This window comes from Geotrypetes seraphini, chromosome 11 (assembly GCF_902459505.1).
Source record: "Geotrypetes seraphini chromosome 11, aGeoSer1.1, whole genome shotgun sequence".
In the NCBI taxonomy this organism is placed as follows: Eukaryota; Metazoa; Chordata; class Amphibia; order Gymnophiona; family Dermophiidae; genus Geotrypetes; species Geotrypetes seraphini.
In genome coordinates this window covers 140,996,856-141,019,476 of record NC_047094.1, presented here as the reverse complement: position 1 = coordinate 141,019,476, position 22,621 = coordinate 140,996,856, and the positions used below count along the sequence as shown (strand labels likewise).

General features: G+C 40.0%; 1 protein-coding gene across 10 annotated transcripts in view; it reads right to left on the bottom strand.

The window, feature by feature from the left end:
* RALY (RALY heterogeneous nuclear ribonucleoprotein) overlaps positions 1–22,621 on the bottom strand; it is a 345,686-nt gene that overhangs the window by 286,234 nt on the left and 36,831 nt on the right. The window contains exon 1 of one of the 10 annotated variants that reach the window (XM_033962664.1): positions 1,256–1,308. The exons of the other annotated variants lie outside the window; for them this stretch is intronic. The gene's annotated coding sequence lies outside the window, so the exon portion shown is untranslated. Of the gene's footprint in view, positions 1–1,255; positions 1,309–22,621 lie in introns of those variants that run through there. 10 annotated transcript variants of the gene reach the window in all.

Below are 22,621 nucleotides of genomic sequence, written 5' to 3'. Positions count from 1 at the left end.
CCTAATGTACTGTGTTCATATTTTTTTCCTTCCAACAAGCTCAATAGCTGCTATTAGAGTTTTTCTCAATCTTCACCTGTCTTCAGATGGGACCTAAAATTTCATATATCTCTGGATTCTTATCCTGGCCAACCAAAAGGGAGCATCTCTCTTGAAGAAAAGGCATGAGCAATTGCGTGCAGTCCCTCTCTCGACCCTAGTACCGCACTAATGGTTCTCGTAATTTACCTGTAATGTGCTGAGAACAGGGCGGCGAGTGGTCTACGGATAATCATTTCCGAATAGAGTTAATGCCAGCATGAACAAAGAATCTTCAAAGAGAATTCACATAATGCAAACTCCATTTACCCTAACATCTAAAGCCAGAGAAAATGGGATGAAACTATGTTTTGCCATTCCAGAAAAGAAATATCACCCAAACAGCAGAGTATTAAGATGCATTTGAGCATTTTCTTCGTAGCCGAATCACAGAACAATGTGGTTTTGGACTGAACAAAGAGAGCTTAGCTTTTGCCAAACTGGTTGTTTTGTTGCCCAGAGTGAATGAGGAGAGAAAAGATTTGCACAGGCATAGAAGGGGTCCGTTTCTGAAGATATGAGAGGCAGAGGTAGAATTAGGCCATTGAATGTGGGGGTCACGACCAGCGTGTCTTGTTTAGCATACATCACGAGTGCGCAAATACAGTTCTCCAATATGTCAGTAGAAGCTGGCACTGGAAAACTGAACAGTAAAAGGAGGAAGTGTGGAAGATGACAAAGAAAAAACAGAAATATTTTTTTTTTATTATTGTCTATTTTCAAAATTCATCAATATGGTCAGAAATGTGTTACAGTTCACTTACCCACCCCTTCATCCAGAATCTATTAAAATCCACCCCCCCCCTTTCCACCCTCCCCCCCCAAGCTGATTCCATTTTCATAACCACTTAACCAAAACTCCAACTGAAAAAAACCTCACATTTTTTACTTTTTTCTAAAAGTTGACAAATGCCCTCGAAACGCAGCTCAGCCAGCAACACATTTCACAGTTTGGGACTGCACATGTAGACTTATGTGAACACCATAATTAATATCATTTCATTATCAAAAGAAATGTTTTATTGTTTGTCAATAATAGTGTACACTTTTTGCACATAGGTCACCTTCTTCCCAGGACAAAAAACCCAGCCAAATGAAAACAAATCAACATTCCCAGAAATGACCCAAGAAACGATTCAAGACCAGTATTTTCTGGCTTCCGATTCCTAGTACACACCTCAACCCAGCATCCTCAGGCACTCAAAGAAAAATGTGCTGGAAGGATCTCAGGTTCCGTGATTGCTCGTTCAGATGAAAGAAGTCTCGCCTTCCTGAAACAAGACTTGGAAAACCAAAGGATCTTAACACTGGACACTTAAAGAAGGACCACCAGATGGAAAGCCCTAAAGGGGTAGATAACCAGAAGATTGGATTAGTGTGGATCCAGTAAAACTGAAATGGAAAAGGCAACAAGTAAGGTGCATCCTGGGTATTAAAGAAATTCCACTGGATTGGTAATTCTCCTCTTTCTTTGGATACAGGATTGGTTCATTCTATATACTTTATATACTAACATAGGGTGGTGGGGATATTCATTATATTATATTCTTATATTTTACAATTACCTTTGCAGGTCTAAGTGGATAATCAAACAATGTTAGGGACAAAATTTAGGGAACAGATTGGATGGAAAGCAACAGAGGGTAGTGGTCAATAGAAATCTCTCAAGGTTTGGTTCTTGGGCCTGTTCTTTATAAACATTTTTGTAAGCGATATTCTTGAAGGGTAGTCAGGTAAGATTTGCTTCTTTGTGGATGATACCGAAATCTGCAACAGATGGTGTGGAAAACATGAGGAAGGACCTAGTAAAGCTTGAGGAATAGTCTGAAATTTGGCAGCAAAGATTTAATGCTAAGAAATGTAAGGTCATGCATTTGAGCTGCAAAAACTGGAGGGAATGGTAGAGTTTAGGGGGGTGAAGAACTTTTGTACACGAAAGAGGAATGGGACATTGGTGTGATAGTATGTGATGATCTTAATGTGGTCAAACAGGTTGAAAAGGAAACAGCCAAAGCTAGAAGGATGCTAGGGTGCATAGGGAGAAGAATGACCAGTAGGAAAAACAAGGTATTGATGCCCCTGTATAAGACTCTGGTGAGATCTCATTTTGAATATTGTGTACAATTCTGGAGATATAAATAGGGTGGAGTCAGTCCAGAGGAAGGCTATTGATTTATTTAGTCTTATAGTCCATCCTCTCAGTGAAGCTCAGAACGGGTTACAATGGCCGGTGGTCGACGTTATAAGGTGTACAGAGACAGACTCAAAGATCTCAATATGTATATTTTGGAGGAAAGGCAGGATGGGGAAATATGATAGGGACATTTAAATACCTATGTGGCATAAATACGCATGAGGTGAGTCTCTTTCAATTGAAAGGAAACTCCAGAGTGAGAGGGCATGAGATGAAGTTAAGAGGTGATATACTCGGGAGTAATCTAAGGAAATACTTTTTTTTTTTTTTCAGAAAGGGTGGTAGATATGTGAAATAGTCTCCCAGTAGAGGTGGTGGAGACAAAGACTATGTCTGAATTCAAGAAAGCATAGGATCTCTTAGGGAGAGAAGGAGATGGTGGATGCTTAGGATGGGCAGACTGGATGGGCATTTGGCCTTTATCTGTTGTCATGTTTCTATGTTTCTAATTAAATTGCACAAGGAAGATACACAAAGTGCTAATACAATGAACCCACAAAATGGGTAACTAATTATTAAAAGAGAAGGAAAGGACCTTAGAAATCCAGGGGTCAATCTTGTGCTCACTTAAGACGCTGGTATTGCCCGTACATGGACCAATCTCAATCCCAGGCCAGTAAAACTTCCTTTTAATTTCCCATCTCACACATTCCATTCATAAAATAATAATCACAATGATGTCAATGCTATCATTACATGTGATCACCCATACTGGGGAAAATCATATCAATGCACTTATTTCAAACATATCTGCATTAATACAGCACTTATCTTAATCAAAACATCAAAGATCTCCTGTTTTAACCTATACTTTTATGGATATCTTTCTACTTCTACCCCTAAAATACATGAAGAAAAAAATAACTTTATTGTCATCAATTCAGAAAAGCTGGCTACTCCAATTCGCATCAGATGGTCCTGTCCAGTGCTGTTCCTTGTGACCCTGGGCAAGTCACTTAATCCTCCAGTGCCTACTGCTGTGAACGTCAGCCTTTATCTGCCATCATGTTTCTATGTTTCAAAGCCACAAGTTCCCTTCCCCCTGCCACAAGAACTTGGTTTTCTCTCTAATTTCAACTTAAAGAAGATATCCAATTTTCTATCATTTTTGTATTCCACTTAGAGTATCATTCCTGCCTTTGGGTACCCTGTAATCTCATCTACATATATAAGGATTTTGCATTCATTTTCTTAACTCCCAGTGATTGAAGTACAGCATTAAGGAGCTCATTCTCAAAAATGACTTAAAGAGGCAGATGGACATTTATCTCAACAAACCTTCCAATTTGCTATTTTTGAAAAGTATATTATAGACAGATTTCTATGGTAGTTGTCGGCAGTGTGTCTAAACCTGAAGGGGGCTTCAACCGCTGTTGCAGATAAGGGCCCATGCTGGGCAGACTTCTATGATCTGTGCTCTGAAAATGAAATCAAGAATATAAATATTATATTACATCATATACTATAAGTTTATCTTATTAGGCAAAGTGGAAGGATCATTATCTGCAATCTTCTACTATGAGTTCCCCAGGTATTGTCGATAACTATCTGGCTAACTTAGGATAGAATAAAGGTAGCTGCTTAATTGATTTTTAATTACACTGGCTCCTAGTTGAGGCAAGAGTGATATTCAAATTTGGTGTATATGGTCTTGCACCTAATTATCAAGTTTATTTAAATTTTGTTATCCCGCCTTTTCAAAGTTTCAAAGCGGCTAACATTCATAAAACATTTAAGTGGGGTAAAGACAATTAAGACAGAATAATAAAAAGACATCAAATATTAAAATGACATCATTAAAAAAAAAAAAAACCCCAGAACAAAAACAGCAATGACAACAACTAAGCAATAAAACATATGACTGTACTGGAACACAAAGGAGGGGGAAGAACTACAATATTTATGAAAGGAAAGAACAAACAAAAGGTAGGGTGGACACAGCAGAAGAAGAAAATTCTACTATTTGGTTAAAAGAGAACATCCTTAAAAGGACGGTTGCGCTGCAAAAGCATCTTCAAAGAGCATTGTTTTTAAGCTGGATTTAAATTTGTCTAATAAATTAATTTCTCGAATAGAAGCTGGTGGTTGCGGTGAGAGAGAAAATGCAATTTCTTATCGCATTAATAACCCTTAATGATGGGATTATGGAGTGTACGATGGGTGAGTGGGGTAGAAGGAATCGATGAATGAATTCTGGTTGCCCGCTTTCTCTAGTTTTAAAATGTATGCCAATTGAAGACATTCACAGTATTTACACTTCTTTTGCTTTTCCATATGCTAAGGGTTCTTCATATAAAAGATATTCTCATTTCAGGCTGCAGCCTGGGGCAAAGAGTTTAGTCTTTTGACAGTCAATTCTATTTCTTATCAGCATTTTAGGAATTTGTTGACGACCTATTTATTTGTAAAATTTCTGGAAGTTTAATGTTGTACTTCCTGCAAATGTTCAGGCTTTCTTTTTTGTTAATCATATAGAACTTCAAGGTACTACAATATATAAATACATTTTTATGTTATGTTCATGATATTTTCTCTGTAAATTGGCAAAGCATGGGTAACTGCCAACGGGCCACCGCTTACCCAAATATCAGATAGAAGCTGACTGTGAATATCCTGGTCTAAATTCAGCCAGTGACTGCCGGTATGACCACTGCTGGTTCTCTATTGCGTTGAAGAATATCCACCCTGAATATACACGACATAGAACTTCATCCAACTGAGATACGGAGGCGATGTATGCAGACCTCTCTCATGCATATTTTTAGGGAACCTAACCTTTTTGTTAGAAAGTAAATAAAAGTAAGATCTTAAGGTGGCCAAACATATAGAAAAGGTGATGGGTAAAGCCAGAAAGATGCTTGTATGCAAAGGGAGAGGAATGGCTAGCAGGGAAAAAGTGGTGATAGAACTTCTGTATACAGAAGTATCTAGAGAAATCTCATTTAGCGTTCTCTATACAATTCTGGAGACCACACTTCAGACAGACAGGATGGAATCAGTACAGGGGGCAACTACTAAAATGGTCTCCATCAAGGGTGAAAGTCTTCTAGATCTCAATATTGAAAGAAAGACAGGAGAGAGCAGATGCACTGGAAGCGATTCCTTTTCATATGAAAGGGCATAAGAGGGGAAATCTAAGGAAATACTTCATGAATAGGGTGAATGACACTTGGAACAACCTCTTAGTGGAGGTGAGAGAGAAAAGCACTGAATCAGAATTCAAGAAACCACGAGACAAACACAAGGCATCTCCTAGGGAGAGGAAGGTGTACATAGAGGAGTTGATGGGATAGGCCCACATGGTCTTTATCTACCATCATTTTCTTTGTTTCTATCCTGACTGGCTGGGGGTACTCGAGGACACAAATGAAAACTTGTGTTTTAATATCTCATATACTGAAAGTTTACTTCATAGCTAGCTAAATCCCTTTAAGCACAAACTCTGGAAACCAGTTTTCAGATTTTGTGTCAGCATCTTTTAAAAGTCAGCTAGGGAATAAAAAGAAGCTTTGTCTTATTCAAGTTTTAGGTACCTCAGGCAACCTAAAATATAACATCACTTGATATGAATAATGCCCCAACTCTAAAGATGTTTAGCTATTATAAAGTGCTTTGCAGAATGGATTCAGTCATAGTTGGTATAATGGACGGTAGCTGGTGCTTATTAGTCCTGGTGAGACACAAAGATATGCAAATGAAAATAATAACGTCTGTCTATTGTACCAACGTCCACTAACTCTAAAACTCTAAATAAATGTCAGCCTTTGCAGCGTGACTCGAGTTCCTTCATTATTAGTGCTTTGGGAAATATGTGTGTGTGGGGGGGGGGGGCATTGTTCCCACTAACATTTCAAGTATCTTTTAACCCACACAGGCAGAGAGAGGTGTCAAGTCACACTGACCTGCACCAATCCTCATAGACCTATAGGCAGTGATAGGAGTAGTGTTGACCACTGCAGACTTGAGGACAGTAAGCAGTTGTGGTTGATGAGCTGGAAGGGTTGAACATACTGACGTGAGGCCCGAGGCATTTTTGACCTTTGTGTGCCCCTCTCTCTCTGGCATTTAATATATAACTGAGCTTTTAATATGAATTGTATGTATATTTTATTTCTGCCGTAGAAGTCTTTATATTTCAGTCTTCTGTTGTGCATAATTTCAAGGCCAGAAGGCAAGGCATGAAAATAAATAACGTCTTCATTTTCATTCTCTCTCTGAGAACATTTTCGTGGACCCTAGACACTGTGCCTAATGGAGAAGCCTGCCATGGGCCTGGATGCGGTTTATCAGGTGAAACAGTTTATAAAAACATGATTGACTGAGAAAAGAAAATGCAGAATTTTTTGTGATAGTACATGGACTAGGAAATTCTATAAATGGTGCCTAAAGCTTGACTCAAATTCCATGCCCAACTTTGGGCATGGAACGCATTTTAATGGATACAAGATGCCAAAATGAGGCTGAAGCAGCAGATCAGTGCCGAAATACACTTATGTGCCCAACTGCAAAGGGATGTTCCTATGGGAGGGGCATGGAGGGGGGGGGGGTCAGGGCACTCCAGAAAATTGCACACAGTATTACTGAATACTACAGATGGTTACCCAACTTGCACGCCAGGGTTTTTACCCCTGGTTTTAGTCAATGTAAGTCCTCATGTCCAAAGCTGGGTGCAGAATTTGGCATCTAAGAATTCTATAAAGAGAGCTCATCTCGTATTGGGGTACCTTTTCCTGAATTTGGGCCAATTTGTGGGTGCGTCAAAATGTAGCAGCCCCTGTTTCTAGTGCCATATATGGAGAAAGAATGAAGTTATTACAGCAGTTGCCAGTGATTAATCTCTCATTTCCTTATCTTTAGAAGACTGATTCTATTTGAGGAGTATTTCTGCTGTGGGACATGACTAGCTCTGAATAAGGCTAATCTTTAATTATTTTGTAATAATCCTGGTCTCTTTGTCCTGTCCACATAGAGCTGCAGAGGTATAGCATGAAATACAAGAACTGAACTGTATTATGTACAAGATCACATATATATTAAAATTTTCTGTTGAGCTTTTGAAGTCATTCTTGAATTATTTGCAATCCCATAATTCCTCATATCAGCTTTCAGAGACACTGAGATCATGTTTTGTTTTTTGCTTAACACATATTCATTGAAAGATGCTCCCTTAGGTGCAACTTATAATAAGGTCTTCAGCTAGAATAGTCCACATTTTTGGAACCATTGAGAACTTTCTAGTTTTTGGGAAGGCATAAAGATCTAGCTATTTCCTGCAGCATTTAGTTCATTTGAAAGTATGTTTATATTCTGTCATTGATAGGGTAATAGTATCTTTACTATGATTGGGGAGAGGGCTCTGTTAGTCAGGTTATTTTAGCACAAGGTCTGTCCGAAACTTTTAGATGAGTCGATCCTGGTTTCTTAGTTGATGATATTTAAATTATGGTTGAGTTGCGAGTTGGTAGGAATGATATTCTTCAGCAGTTAACCAACTGTTTGACAACTAATTTTGGATGACAGAATATGTCAAAACAGAATGATGATAAATCTAATCTAATCTTTGATTTATATACCAGGTCATCTCCCAGCGGAACTCGACTTGGTTTACAAGTCATTAAAGACCAGCAAAAAATTGAACACGAGCATAAGATTTTAATAATGATACCATTAGTTAATGTCTTTTTGTGTTTGTCTTGTTGAAACATGTTTAGCATTTCTGTAATTTTGTAAACCACATAGTTTTTCTGCGGTATATAAATTTTTAAATAAGAGAAAATAAGTGTTGTAGAGCAATCAATTTGTTGAATCTTTAGGTAAACTGTTCAAGTATTATGTAAATAATAAAGTTTTTAAGACTTTATGAAATTTGCCCTGAATTACACCAAATGAAACCTGGCATAAATACTATCAGACAAGTTGAATGCGTAACCTCAGAATTCTATAACATTTCAATCAAATTCTGGGAACACGCCTGACCCACCTGTGTCACTCCCATGTTCACAACCCCTATTTAGGTTGCGTGTGAAACAATTTTGAAGTTCAGGTGGAATTGCTCTCAAATCCAAATAATTACATATTAAAACAAATAATTGGTGTTATTCCCTTGTTAAATCATTACTTTGTGCATGCATCTCAGAATCTCACTCAACATTTGGTATGCAAATTTCAGCAGTCTTTATAGAATTTGAAGATATATGTTCTGGCGATTGCTTATTACATCTTCTTTTGAAGTTGCACTGTGTGTCTTGGATGAAATTATAAATTCTGATTTATCTATGCAAATGCACAGTTAGCTCTCCATGGAATGAAGACACCCCAGATCTGGGAGTCTTAGAAACATGGTGGCAGATAAAGGCCAAACGGTCATCCAGTTTGCCCATCTGCAACTTCAACTATCTCCTCATCTCCCTAAGAGATCCCATGCTTTCTTGAATTTAGACACAGTCTTTGTTTCCACCACCTCTACCAGAAAACTATTCCATTCATCTCTCACCCTTTCTGTAAAAAAGTATTTCCTTAGATTACTCCTATGCCCTCTCATTCCTTAATTTGAAAAAGACTCACTTCTTGTGCATAAATGCCATGGAGAAATTTAAACATCTCTATGCATGTTTATTTTGTGGAAACTGTTAGATTATAGGCAGTATCTAAATTTTTAAATAAATATCCCCTCTCTCCCGCATTTCTTCCAGAGTTCTCTTAGACTGTCCCCATACACTTTCTGACAAGGACCACTAACCAATTTTGTAGCAGCTCTCTGGACCGACTCCATCCTACTTATATATCTTTTTGAAGGTGTGATCTCCAGCATTGCACCCAGTCTTCTACCTGTAACAGCTGCTTTCCCTTTTGGTTGAGGCTTCTGCTGCTGGCAGTCACCAGGACTTAGTTGCCTAAAGGCCAGAACCTGGGGTATGGTCATGGTGCCAGAAACTCAGCAGGAACTTTGTACAAGGTCAAGGAAGCTTCTATGTAGAAGACTCAGAAAAGCAGTAGGAAACACAAAGAGAGGCAGACCAGCAGCCATGGCCCATTATACCCCCATGGCAGAACCTCACAGTTGTGAATGCAGGATTGTCTGGAACTAGCAACCACGATCTTGCTACTGTTTCTCTGCATTAGCATTTGGTCAATTAGATTACGGTAATGTGTTATTGATGGAACTTCATAAGAAACAGTTACATCAGCTGTAAAGTGTGCAGAACACAGGAGTGAGAATATTGTTAAGTTTGAAAATCAAATCACATCTTTCCAGTGCTGCGTCCACTACACCAATTGCCAACTGCGTCTTACGTATATAAAGCAAAAAATGTATGTTATTTTTAAAGCAATTTGAAGCCGATATTGATTCCTTATGAATCTCAATGTATTTAAGATCATTCCAAGTTTATCCCAGTTCTAACATCAGGTTGATGGAAACTTGGGGAAAACTTTCACTTGTTAAGTTCGCATCTGAGGTTAAATAATATTTAGCCTATTTGAGATTTCAGAAACTGAGAGTTGAAGCTTTTGGTGCCTGACATTTTTTTGATATTGTTTATTGATGTCTGGGTGGGATTGTGACCCTCCAAGTGTGTTTATACATCAAAACTCATATTAGGAAGCTGTTGGGTGTGAGAGAGTGGAAGACCTTATCCTCGGATGCCAGATGGAATTAATCCCCACCCAAAATCAAGTCAGGAAACTGTCCTGTCTGTCCTGGTGGGCTCACAATCTACAGTATCTAATGTACCCGGGGCAATGGGGGGATTAGGTGACTTGACCAGGGTTACAAGGAGCAGCGTGGGTTTGAACCCACAACCACAGGGGGCTACACCACACGCTCCCCTCATCAGCAGATGGTGCCTGGCAACCCAGAGAGCTGCTGATGCAGGCAGAAAGGTGAACAAGTGCAGCAAAGGGCTTTGAACTGTCTATGAGCCCCTTTAGGAGTTCCAGTGAATTTAAGGTTTAATCATGATTCATGAGTTTATTATGATTTTATTTTGTAAAAAGATATTTTTGTGGGCTGAAAACTCCTGGCAGGTCCTTTGCTGTCTATTCAAATATTTGATTGTATATGATGATGATGATATTGTAATGTAGCAGACCAATGCCATACGTTGTATTGTTAATTGAATGTTTTTACTGTTGCCTATACTTGACTTATTCTTGATGTGAATTTCTTCAAAATGGCAGTAAATAAATCCAATTTAAAAAGAAGCAAAACTGGGTTGATTTGGGGAACAAATGATGCTGGAGAACACAAGAGTTGTAGGGAAGGCTAGATGTGGGAACTGGGACACGGCTACAATATAGGCAACCGTTAAAAATGAAATTCTGTAATTGTGCTGAGGGTTACAAATGAGGAGTGGTGGAATGTCCTCCCCCCACACCCCAAAAACCACCCTGATTCTCCCCTCCCTGGCTAGAGGAGGAAAGTGGTGTCCCAGTTGCTTCCGTAAGCTTCTACAAACTTTTAATTTATTCGCTAAACATTTTGAAAACTAACTCTTGTATTTCAGTTTACTTTATTTTTTAAAATTTATTGTTAACCGCGTCGAGCTTCCTTTGGTTGAAGGTTAAGTTTTAGTGTAGTTTAGTTTAGCTTGCATATTTAGGAAGCAGCTTTGTTGGCCCAAAGAAAATTGTGAATTCCCTCAAGGAATCGAAGGTCTTTCGTTCAATATGGAATAAGAAACAACTGTCGATTGTTACTCCTATGCTAACTATAGAAAAATGGAATGAGCTAACAGAAAGTCTGATGGTTTATAAAAATGAATTATTAAAGGTTTTCTTCATGGAAGATTTTAATGTAAGTGTCGATGACCTTATTGGATGGAAAAACGCTGTCACTTTTATGATCTCTTTGTGGAGTTGGTTCATATTTGACATGTAATCAAGGATATTACATAACATTACATAATAATTTACTTACGGTATAGACCTCGCAGTTCAATGTGGTTTACAGTACAAGAAAACTGGACACCACTAGCGAATTACAATTCATTCAAATAAGAACAAGTAAGACTTGCCATACAATTAAGCTTTCAAACAGTGTCTAAAGTGCATATATGCCAAAAATCCCCAAAATCAGGCCCTAAACGAATCGCTTGAAAGGAAAGCAATCTTTCAGCAAAAGCTACCTGTGTCCTACTTCTAATAAGGGGATACACAAAAGGATTAGCATTTCTGTCTGAACAGCTAGACATTGCAAAAACAAGGTATGTCAATAAATAATCAGGAACCAGACCATGCAGCATTTCATACAAGAATCTAAAATATTTATTTATTTAATTCGATTTATATCCTGTCCTCCCCAAGGCGCCCAGAACGGGTTACAAGGTAACATACCTAACAGTTAGCAAACAAGATGTATAACAATTAACAACAAGGCACAGAAGACTAAGGCAATAGAGTACAGTGGGATGATGTGTCTAGGGCAATTGTTCTGGATTAGCCTGAAGCATATACAGGGAGAGCGTCAGTGTGAAATACCAGGAGAAGGGTTACCAGACGTGCCCTTTTTTTAGAGGACGTGCCTGGGCGTGTGGGCAACTTTTCAAAACCTGGCACTTTGGGTTTTGAAAAGCTTCCAACTTGGGACTGTATCGAGAGGACATCTGCATATGCAAGGATGCAACACGATGTCACACACAAGTGCTTATGCATGTGATGTCATCACATCACACCCACGTATGTGCAGATGCCCTCCTGACATAGCTCTGAGCACAAGAACAGGTTGGGGGGAGCAGGGCTGGGGCGGAATGGGATGTGACTTTGGCAGAATGGGGCGGGGCTGGGTAGAACTGGGGCGTGGCCATGGGTCTGGATTGTAGAATAGTAAAATCTGGTAACCCTACTCAGGAGCAAAGATTGAGTCACCACTTGGAAGGGGCATTCCTCAGAACATGCACGGATAGAACAAAGTTTCCACAGCTGTGCAGTTGTTCTGAGGAATGCCCCTTCCAAGTGGTGACTCAATCTTTGCTCCTGAGTAGGGTTACCAGATTTTACTATTCTAAAATCTGGACCCATGGCCTCGCCCCTATGCCTGCCCAATTCTACCCAGCCCTGCCCCATTCTGCCAATGTCACATCCCATTCCGCCCCAGCCTTCCAAACAATGGAGTCGACCTGGCTCTTCATAGATAAATCCCTGTTCAATATCACACCTACTATTTTCAGAGTCAGGACCAGGGTATACCTACATGAAGCAACCTGCATGCTGTCCTCACCAATTTCAGGGGACCTGGTAGCAAGAAAAAAACCTCATTGTATCAGCATTAAGTAAATTACATTACATTACTGCTCTACAATGTTCATGGCAGTCTCAACCCACCCTACCTCTTAAGATGGTAGAAAGGGAGCCAGGATTACTAGAGTGATGTCATTAGCATAGCTGTATGACCTCAATCTCTGATTGGCCAAACTTCTACCCAAAGAACAAAGATAGATATTATAAAGTAACGGTGACAGAAGAGAACCCTGAGAGACTCCACAAGGGTTCCACCACGTACGAGAATAGCCATTCTCCAGAAAAACTTGGTAAGAAAATCCCCAAATCACAGCAGGACATGACCAGACAAGCCAAGAAAATCCAGACAGTGCACTGCTCAAGTCAACCTGGAAGACCAGTGCACTCATACCCCTGATGAACAAAGAATAAATATAGTCCAACAATGATGCCAGCATCCGACTAAAAAGTGGCTGCCGATCATGTGTCAATCACATAACACTGCCATATAGAGAATTGTGCGTCTGGGACAGATAGGTGTGGGAAATATAGGCCAGGGTTTTCCTATCTATGCCATGAATCACATCTCTGTAAATACTTTATTACATTACATTACATTAGTAATTTCTATTCCGCCATTACCTTGCGGTTCAAGGCGGATTACATCCAAACTAAAACAAGAATTACATTCAAAATTTGAAGGAATAGAATAAGCGATGACATAAAAGTTTTAAGGTAATAAAACTTTGGTTAAAGAGTTACCAACGGGAAGTAGAGGTCTTTAGGAGATAAGAAAAGGGTGAATTATGGGGTTTTAGATAACGTTTGGTAGATAGAAGAATATTAGAGAGTACTAAGGGTATAGAGAGTGTTGGATGTTAGGTTGGGATTGGTCGTGCTGGATAGGTTTTATGTGTTTTTTGAAGAGTATGGTTTTAATATCTTTCTTGAAGGTTTTGTAGTCTGTGGTTGTAGTTAACAGAGTGGTGAATTGTCTGTCCAGCTTAGCTGCTTTGGAGGCTATTAGATTGTCATAAAGTTTTTTTCGTTTGATATTTTTGGATGATGGGTGAGAGAATAGTGAGTGGGTTCTTCTGTATTTGGTTGAGGAGGATTGATTTAGTCGGTTATTCCAGTAGGTTGGGCTTTCTCCATTGAGAGCCTTGTAAAGTCCGTGCATAGTTTGGAATAAAGAAGCAGGATCATGTCTCTTCATATTATGTCATGTTGTACTGGTTGAAGATGGAATACAGCAGTGATCCTCGACCCTTGTCCTGGAGGACCACCAGCCAGTCAGGTTTTTGGGATGACCCTAATGAATATGCATGAGAGAGATTTGCATATAATGGAGGTAAAAGGCATGCAAATCTGCCCCATGCATATTCATTGGGGCTATCCTGAAGACCTGACTGACTGGTGGTCCTCCAGGACAGGGTTGGGGGACCACTGGAGTATAGAGTTGTTGGTCTATTTGAGTATACATCAATTGGCACCAAAATATTTACAAGATTGTGTTTTATCTTATGTACCTTCTTGTGCATTACTTTCAGCAGAGCTCACATACACTAGACCAGGGGTAGGCAATTCCGGTCCTCGAGAGCCAGAGCCAGGTCAGGTTTTCAGGATCTCCACCATGAATATGTAGGAGATGGATTTGCATGCACTGCCTCCTTGAGATGCAAATTTAGCTCATGCATATTTATTGTGGAGATCCTGAAAACCTGACCTGGCTCTGGCTCTCGAGGACTGGAATTGCCTACCCCTGCACTAGACCCTTTGAAGCATATCACTATCGCCTATATAGTGTATGTAGGAGGTAGGGAGAGTATTCTTGGCACAGTGATATTTGCTATGTCCTGCCATGTGGAGGGCCCAACTTTTGTCCCCTAGCTCAGGTCAAGGATCACAAGTTCAGAAGATAAAAATCAATATCTCTAAATACAAAAAAAAGGAATCAAAGTTATTAAAAACATCTCTGACTACAAAAAATGAATGAAAACACCACAAATGACTTCAGTGGAGCTGGGTGATTTGCTGCTTTCACCCAAGCATTATAAATTACCCTGAAAGCATGCCCAGCTTGTATTTAGAAAGAGAACAAAAAGAACGTATCCTTTTTTGAATGAAAGAGGAACCATTTAATTTCAAAATCCTGTAGCTTATTTTTCCTCCTTCAGTTTAATACCTTTCTTTACCAAGGTTCATAGAGAGGTTCTTTGGAACATCATAAACCAACAGATATGTGCTGGAAAAAACGTAGCCAAGAAAAAAAGCTTCCCTGGGAAATGTTAACAGTGAGGCAAAAGGCTTTAAAACAAGAGACAGCAGAGAACAGAGGTCTCTTCACACTCGCTGAATAGAGAATAAGCATCCCCCTTCCCCACACAGAATAAGGAAAAGTCCGTAGCAAATCAGGCAGAGGACTTCTATAAGTAGACATCTATAATTAGGAGTCTGGAGAGCACCTGGTAGGAGTTTTTTCTACACAGGAATGTAGCCCGAGAAGAGACCTGGCATGGAGCCTTCACATGTTCATAGATATAGGCAGGAGACTGGGTAAACCCAGAAGAAAAATCTTTAATATGAACCAAAAGTCCGGTATGCAAACATAGGCAAGATTCAAAAAGGAACTTCTACTCTCTCAGGTTCTCTAAAGTACAGCTTCATTAACTCACAGTAACTGCTCTTAGCAGGCCCAATTTCAATACTTTACAGCATAGGAGCCAGCTCTGTGGGTGTTGTGGTTGCTTGAGCACTCCCAATATTGAACAAAGATCTTGACTATGTCCAGGGAGAAGTAATTTCTATTGGGTTTATCACCCCCAACATTTTTGAAAAGTTGGCTCCAGTCTTCTCAACTTGACCCATCTTCAAACCCTTCGGTCATGAGCAAGCACTCTTCCTCTTGCCCAGGCTTAGAATCTCTCTTGGAGCATCCAGTCTCCCACACTAGAGGTTTTAAGCTTCTCTCTGCCTGAGCCTGACTCAGCAGTTTAACCAGCATTCTTGTAAGAGACCTTGTGAGGAAGTGATCTTAAGGAGAACTGTGTTCACTAGTTACTTCCTCACAATTCCTATTTTTCTGTAGAGAGAACTATCATAACCACTTCGATACAGCGTTTAATGCCAGCCGTAGAGCAACTTAATATAGCAGATAGATATGTAACACAGTATTCTATAAGAGAAACATATCATTCTAACAAGCGTTATTTTCGTGCCAGAAATTTCACTCTGCCATAAAACACAAAAGCCAGATAAGGGAAAAGGCCTCAGAAGCCATGGGGTGACTTACAGTATTCTATAAGATACATAATATTGAGCTCCAATCATGCGTATGCCCTCTGGCAAATATGTACAATTTAACAGTGAAGTGCATGTTCCTACGTGGAATTTTGAAAATTCGCATGTATGCTAGCATTAGTGCAGTCATTTAAAAATTACCACGGGAAAACCGACCACCTCCTTATTTAGCAGCCAGTAAGGCACTAACCAGATAATGCATTGACAACATCACCACACTAGCTAATAGTGCTTCCCAGCCCCTTCCCCAAAATCAAATATATAAATACTGCACGCTTAGGGGAAAATTCTCTAAATGGCACTCAAAATTCATTAGGATAAAGAAAACAGCAGAGAAGACCACACCGTTAAACACGTGGATTGGGGGAGGAGTTAAGATGGCGTCTCGCCGGCAACCACGCTGAGGAAGGCTACTGTTGGAGTTTATTTTTCTTCTGCTGTTTAAGCATTTGGAATTACACCAAAATGGGTAAGAGAAAGGGGAAAGTAAGGACTTACCCCTCCGAGTCCTCTCCTCTTCCCCTTTCCACCATGGAGAGATTCGTGGTCCGAACAGCGAATATCCCCGGAGCGGGTGTTGGCGAAGGGGCGGCCTTACCCGAGCTCAATGTCACGCTGAGCCCGGAGGAGCGACTTCCACCCTCTGACCCAGGCATGGTGACGCTGCCGGAACAAGCGTTGAGCACGCAGGCTATGATTGGCGCTGTGGATTTCTCAACGGAGGAGGGCGGTATCCGGAGCATGAGAGGAGAAACCAGTTCGCTGGGAGACAATATGGGAGCGAGTTCTGAGCTCCACCTGGTTTCTGAAGGTGCCGTAGGAGGTGTAGAGGAGAGGCACGGAGAGAGTTCCAGGTCTGAGAATTTTGGTCAGCGGCAGGATATTGGTGAGCAGCAAATTACACCTCTGGTTAAACCTCCCCATGTTACTTTAGATTCTATCTGGGATGCTGTAGCTCGCTTGGAGAAGATTTTCATGGGAAATAAGGTTTTGGTGGACAATTCCTTGCAAGACTGTAAAACACGTATTGTCATCCAGGAGGCAAAGAATTTTGAGCTTGAGAAAAAAGTAGAGGAAGTTCAACAAAGTCTTAAGGATTTAAAATCTAATACCTTGATATATGGACAAGGTATGACTGGACTGAGGAATAAAATGGAGAAAATGGAGAATTATACCCGTAGGTTGAATCTGCGTTTTATCAATTTTCCTCAATCCAGGACTGTAGCCCCCATTGAACTGCTTAAGAAATATCTGATGGAAGTTCTGGGGGTTCCAAAGGAAACTGTGCCTCCATTTTCTCGAGTCTATTCTATGCCAGGGAAGAAACGGCAAACTTCTTCCCAAGGAGAACTATCGATGGATAGTTTAAATGTAACACAACTATTAGAAACATCTTTGGAAGAAGAGTGTATAAGAGCAACACTCCTAGTTACATTTGTTTTTGAATCTGAATGTTTTTTCGTAACTCTGATAAATTGTTTTTGGGAGGTAAAGTTTGGGTTTTCCCTGATGTCTGTGTAGACACTCAGGAGAAAAGGAAGCAATTTTTGGCTCTACGATCTCAGGTGATAGCCCTGGGTGCTCATTTCTTTTTGCGTTTTCCTTGTAAATGTTTAATATTGTATGAGTCAACTAGGTATCTTTTCTTTGATCCCAAACAATTGGAGGCTTTTCTTGAGAATAAGCGTAAAATACAGGTACAGGTATCGGGTCAGGGGGAAAGAGTATAATTATTATAATAATTATTAGTAAGTGGAAGATTGTAGTAGTTTAACTGGCGAGACGTTGTCATTGTTGATATTATTGATTTAATTAAGTTATTTTCTTTTTTCTGAGATGTGCCTCTTTTTCCTTATCCTCTCCCCAGCTATAATTGAGGACTTATAGAGAAAGTTGCTATAATATATTTTCTTTTTGAATTTCAATGGAAAATAATATTTAGTGATTTGTTTTGTAATTAGCAATATGCTTTCTATTTCTTAATGCATTTTTATGTTGTATGTTTATTTGAAATTCCATAAATAAATAATTAAAAAACAAAACAAAACACGTGGATTGGAAGCAAAACTAGGACCCAACATGGATTCTGTTTCAGCTGCAAAACATTTTGTTGTTTGGAAGCTGTTCACAGCGTCTGCTATTGCATGCATTCAATCCGATTTGACAGATTTGTTATTGCTGTATATAATTTCTGTCAGTTGTCTTTCTAGAATAATCAAGATGCTATGGATTCCTGATAGAGGCTTCTAGCTGAAACACGGCCAGTGTTGGGTCCTAGTTTTGGTTCCACTCTATGGGGCTCATAATCAAAACTTTAAAACATCCAAAAACCAGCCTAAGTCGGCACTTGCATGTCCTAATAGCAGCCAACTTCTAAGCTACTGTGCGTCCAGAGATCAAAGGGGCATGTTGGGAGGTGTTATGGGCGGGAATCGCCAACCTACTGTCCTTTTAAAAGCAAAGATCAAGTTTAGCTGTGAATTTCCTTTCTGCGATGCATTGGTTAATCATTCTTTAATAACATGAAATTTTCTGAATAGCTACATGATTCCCCTTTCGTTCCTTGTGTCACAAAACCAAGCAACAGGAATCTCCTCTCTCTCAGCAGATTTTTTTATCCATCAAACTCTAACCACTCATTTGACTTTTCAATTTTCCAGGATTTGTGCCGAGGTCTGATTAATGGAAAACTCTCAGATCCGTATTATGCTCTAGTGTAGCAGTAGGGCATTCTAAGCTGTGTGTTTTCATGGCCAATGTCAAGGATAGCACACATGGGGACTAGCTTTACTATACAATAACATGGCTTAATGTATGTTATATGTGGCAAGAACAATCCAAATCATAGTTAGCTCCACCTTAGGAATCAGCACCTAAGAAAAAGATTTGAGTGTCATTATAGACGCTAAGCTGAAATCTCTGCCCAGTGTGTGGTGGCAGCCAAAAAAGTAAACAGGATGCTAGGAATTATTAGGAAAGGAATGGAAAACAAGATGAAGAAAATTATAATGCCTTTGTTTCGCTCATCTTTGAATATTCTGTGCAATTATGCTCATCATATCTCAAGAAAGATATAATGGAATTAGAAAAGATTCAAAGAAGGGTGACCAAAATGGAGCTCCTCTTGTATGAGGAAAGACCAAAGAGGTTGGGGCTCTTCGGCCTGGAAAAGAGAGAGAGCAGAGGGGGACTCTGACTGAAGTGAGTCAATTTTTTACTCTTTCAAAAATTACGAAGACTAGGAGACACTTGATGAAGTTTCACGGAACTACCTTTAAAACAAATAGGAGGAAATATTTTTTCATGCAAAGAGGAGTTAAGCTCTGGAACTTGTTGCCAGAGGATGTGGTTAGTGTACCTAGGTTTACAAGAGATTTGCTATTGAGACAGAGAAGGGGGAAGCTGCTGCTTGTCCTGGGATCAATAGCATGGAATGTTGCTACTCTTTGGGATTCTGCATGGAATGTCACTTTTGACCTGGATTGGCTACTGGGGCTAGATGGACCATTGATTGGACCCAGTCTGATTAGTCTTATGTTATGACCTATTTAGAAATATCCCCTGAATTCCATAAATGGTACTCAAAACTGCATGTGCAATTTGACTGAGGAATGAGCTAATTCCCGGCATTGGCAACAATTTGGATTTGGAACAATTTGGGGAATCTGTACCTAATTTATGTGGGCGGAAAGTTAGGTGTGACTCTATATCCCACTTATAGAACAGTGCTAATTGCTCATTTGTGAGCCATGGACTGATGAGGGGAAACCACTCAAAGCCAGAATACTTGGGCAGCTCCACTTACACACTAAACCACTTGTGCCTGCCCTGACATTCCTAAATACCCCCAATTTCCTCTGCACCTTGCCAAGATTCCCACCCCAGTGATATTAACAGCCATCGATGGAAGCAACAGACTCGCAATGTTCCCCACCCCCACATGAACAGTTTGGACTGGGCTCGGAGAGATTAGAAAGACTCCAACCAAGGTCAGTGGGGGCTTTCCGATGTGAAGATGTGCAAGCAAGCATTTTTGTGTTCAGAGACTCAAATCATAATAATGGCAACAAACAATACTTTACGAGGGGGGGCTGAAAAGTTCTCAACCCAACCAACCAGCTTCCTAATTTCTGAGCGTTATTTTGCCACTGTAGCTGAAAAGAGCATTATCTTATTTTGTTATGTGTCAATTTGCAGAAATGAAATTCTCTGTTTTTTCATTGTTTCCGCTCATTGATTGAACCATATCCACGTCGTTCTCTTCTTGGTTGGGCTGAGAACTTTTCAGCACCCCCCTCAAATGTTGAAAATAAAAATGAATGACTTAAAACTGGAAGCGCTATTTGTAACATGGACCACTGAGGGGTTCTCTTACAGCATCACAGAAGTGATCTCACCCCTTGCCTTGCTGATTTCCTGCTGTTCTAATCCACATGAGATCACAGATAGAATATATTTCAATAAACCTAGCAGTAAATGGCTCATGTATTACCAGTTGGGTTCTCAAAATGAGGGGGTGCTGAAAAGTTCTCAGCCCAACCATGAAGAGAATGATGTTGATATGGTTCAATCAATGATCTGAAACAAGGTCAAAACAGAGAATTTTGTTTCTGCAAATTGGCACTTCCTCCCCCACCCCTTTTACATAATCGTGGCAGTAACAGCTCCGAAGCTCATAGGAATTCTATGAGCGGGAAGGGGGGGGGGGTGTTTAACAAATTAAGATAATACTCTTTTCAACTACAGTGGCAAAATAATGCTGAGAATTTAGGAATTGGTTGTTCAGACTGAGAACTTTTCAGCACCCCCTGATTCCAACTGTCAAGTAGCATGAATGAGTGAGTTATTTACTGAGCCACATAATATTGGCAGCAAGTTGGACAGGCTTTTAATGCACTGGTTCAAATGACACAAAACATTTTTCAAAAAAAGCATCTTACATCACACCAGTTTCATTAAAAAAAGAACAGCAGTTAATAGACCATGCAACAGAAACTGCTAGAAGTTGCAAAACTGGCTTCAACCAGAACTGAATTTAAAACTAGCATTTTATTAGGCAAAGATTTGATTTTGCCATTTTAGCTAACCACTTCAAATCAGCAGTGAGCCACTTTGGTCCATGCAAAAAGTGAAGACCACCACTGCATCTCTGGAGCCAAAATGGGAATTCCACACTGAGTCTAGGTGTTGACCCCAAAGAGAACTCTACGAGAGGGTGCTGAAAAGTTCTCAGCCCAACCAACTTCCTGTAGCCGAAAAGAGTGTTATTTTATTTTGCAAAATGCCATGTTTTGACATTGTTTCAGATCATTGATTGAACCATGTCAATGAAAAGTGTGGAACTCCGAGCTGTCATGAATTTCCTATTCCTGCAGATGAAAACTCCAAAGGAAATCCACGAATGTATGATGCAGACATTGAGTGACAAATGCCCATCATACTCTACAGTGAAGAAGTAGGATGCAAAAGACCGAATATGCACCAAGGTCTTGGAGGCCTCAAACGGTGTCAACTCCTGAAACTGTTGACCATGTCCATGACCTGTTTATGGCAAATGTCAGCTAAACAATTGCTGAGACACTACAAATATCCAGGAACCTGTTGGGTAAATAATCCATGCAGAAGCTGTCAGCCAAGTGGGTGTCCAAATGTTTGAATGCTGATGAGAAACGACGCCAAGTGGACCCTTCCAAGTTGATTTTGCAGCATTTTCAGCAAGCTGGTGCCAACTTTTTGGAACGACTAGTTACTGTTGATGAAAAATGGTTACACCACTGTGATCTTGAGACAAAACAACAATCCATGCAATAGCAACATTCAGGTTCTCCAAGGCCATAGAAATTCAAGACCCAAAGTCATCAGGAAAGGTCATGGCCACAGTGTTTTGGGATCAGGAAGGTGTTGTAATGACTAACTATCTTCCAAGGGGTCAAACAGTTAATGCTGAATTTTACTCTAACTTGCTGTGCCAATTAAAAGAGGCGTTGAAAGAAAAAAAGGAGAGGGAAGCTGTGGAAAAGAGTTCTCTTTTTGCAAGACAATGCACCTGCTCACAAAGCTGGCATAATGATGGACGCTTTGAGACAGTTGGGTTTTCAGTGCATAGACCATCCACCCTACTCACCAGATCTTGCTCCATCTGACTATTGGAGGTGATTGAAGCAGTATTTCAGTGACCAGACATCGGGGTATTTTTTGGAAGGGTTACAGAAACTTCAGACATGATGTGCCAAGTGTGTTCAACTTAGGGCTGAATATGTGAAAGAATTTGTAAGTTTCATGGCACCATGTCATTCCCTTCTTGGTTGTGCTGAGAACTTTTCAGCATCCCCTTGTTGGATTTCTATCCCAGACTTTTGGGGAGGGAGGGAGGGCAGAGCAAGTGTTTTCTGTGGCTCCAGTTTTCATTACCTTTAAACTGTTGAAAATAAGACCTAGTCCCAAAAAATAATGTGCAGCAAAGCGAAGCAATCTTTAGCTAACATACTTCTCAAAAGAGAACAGCAGACTGCTGCGATTGACCCAGTTTTCCAAATCCAGAAAATAGCCTTCAGAGGATTTGGATCTCAACCTATATTGGGTCACCTATCCTTGCCCTGTGACAGTGGAAATAATGCTGTAGATTTGTGTATGTAGAGACACATCTGGCATCTGTAGGTGTGAAAGACATATTGTACACATATAGCATTCCATGTTTCAGTTTAATACATTGGTAAAGTGTTGCATAGTAAGAAGCTTTAACTCACTTCCTTAATTTCTACATTAGGTCTCTGCTCTGTTTTAGCATTTAAAAACATGGCTGAGAGAACTTGCACATTCCTTGATTCAAACTAA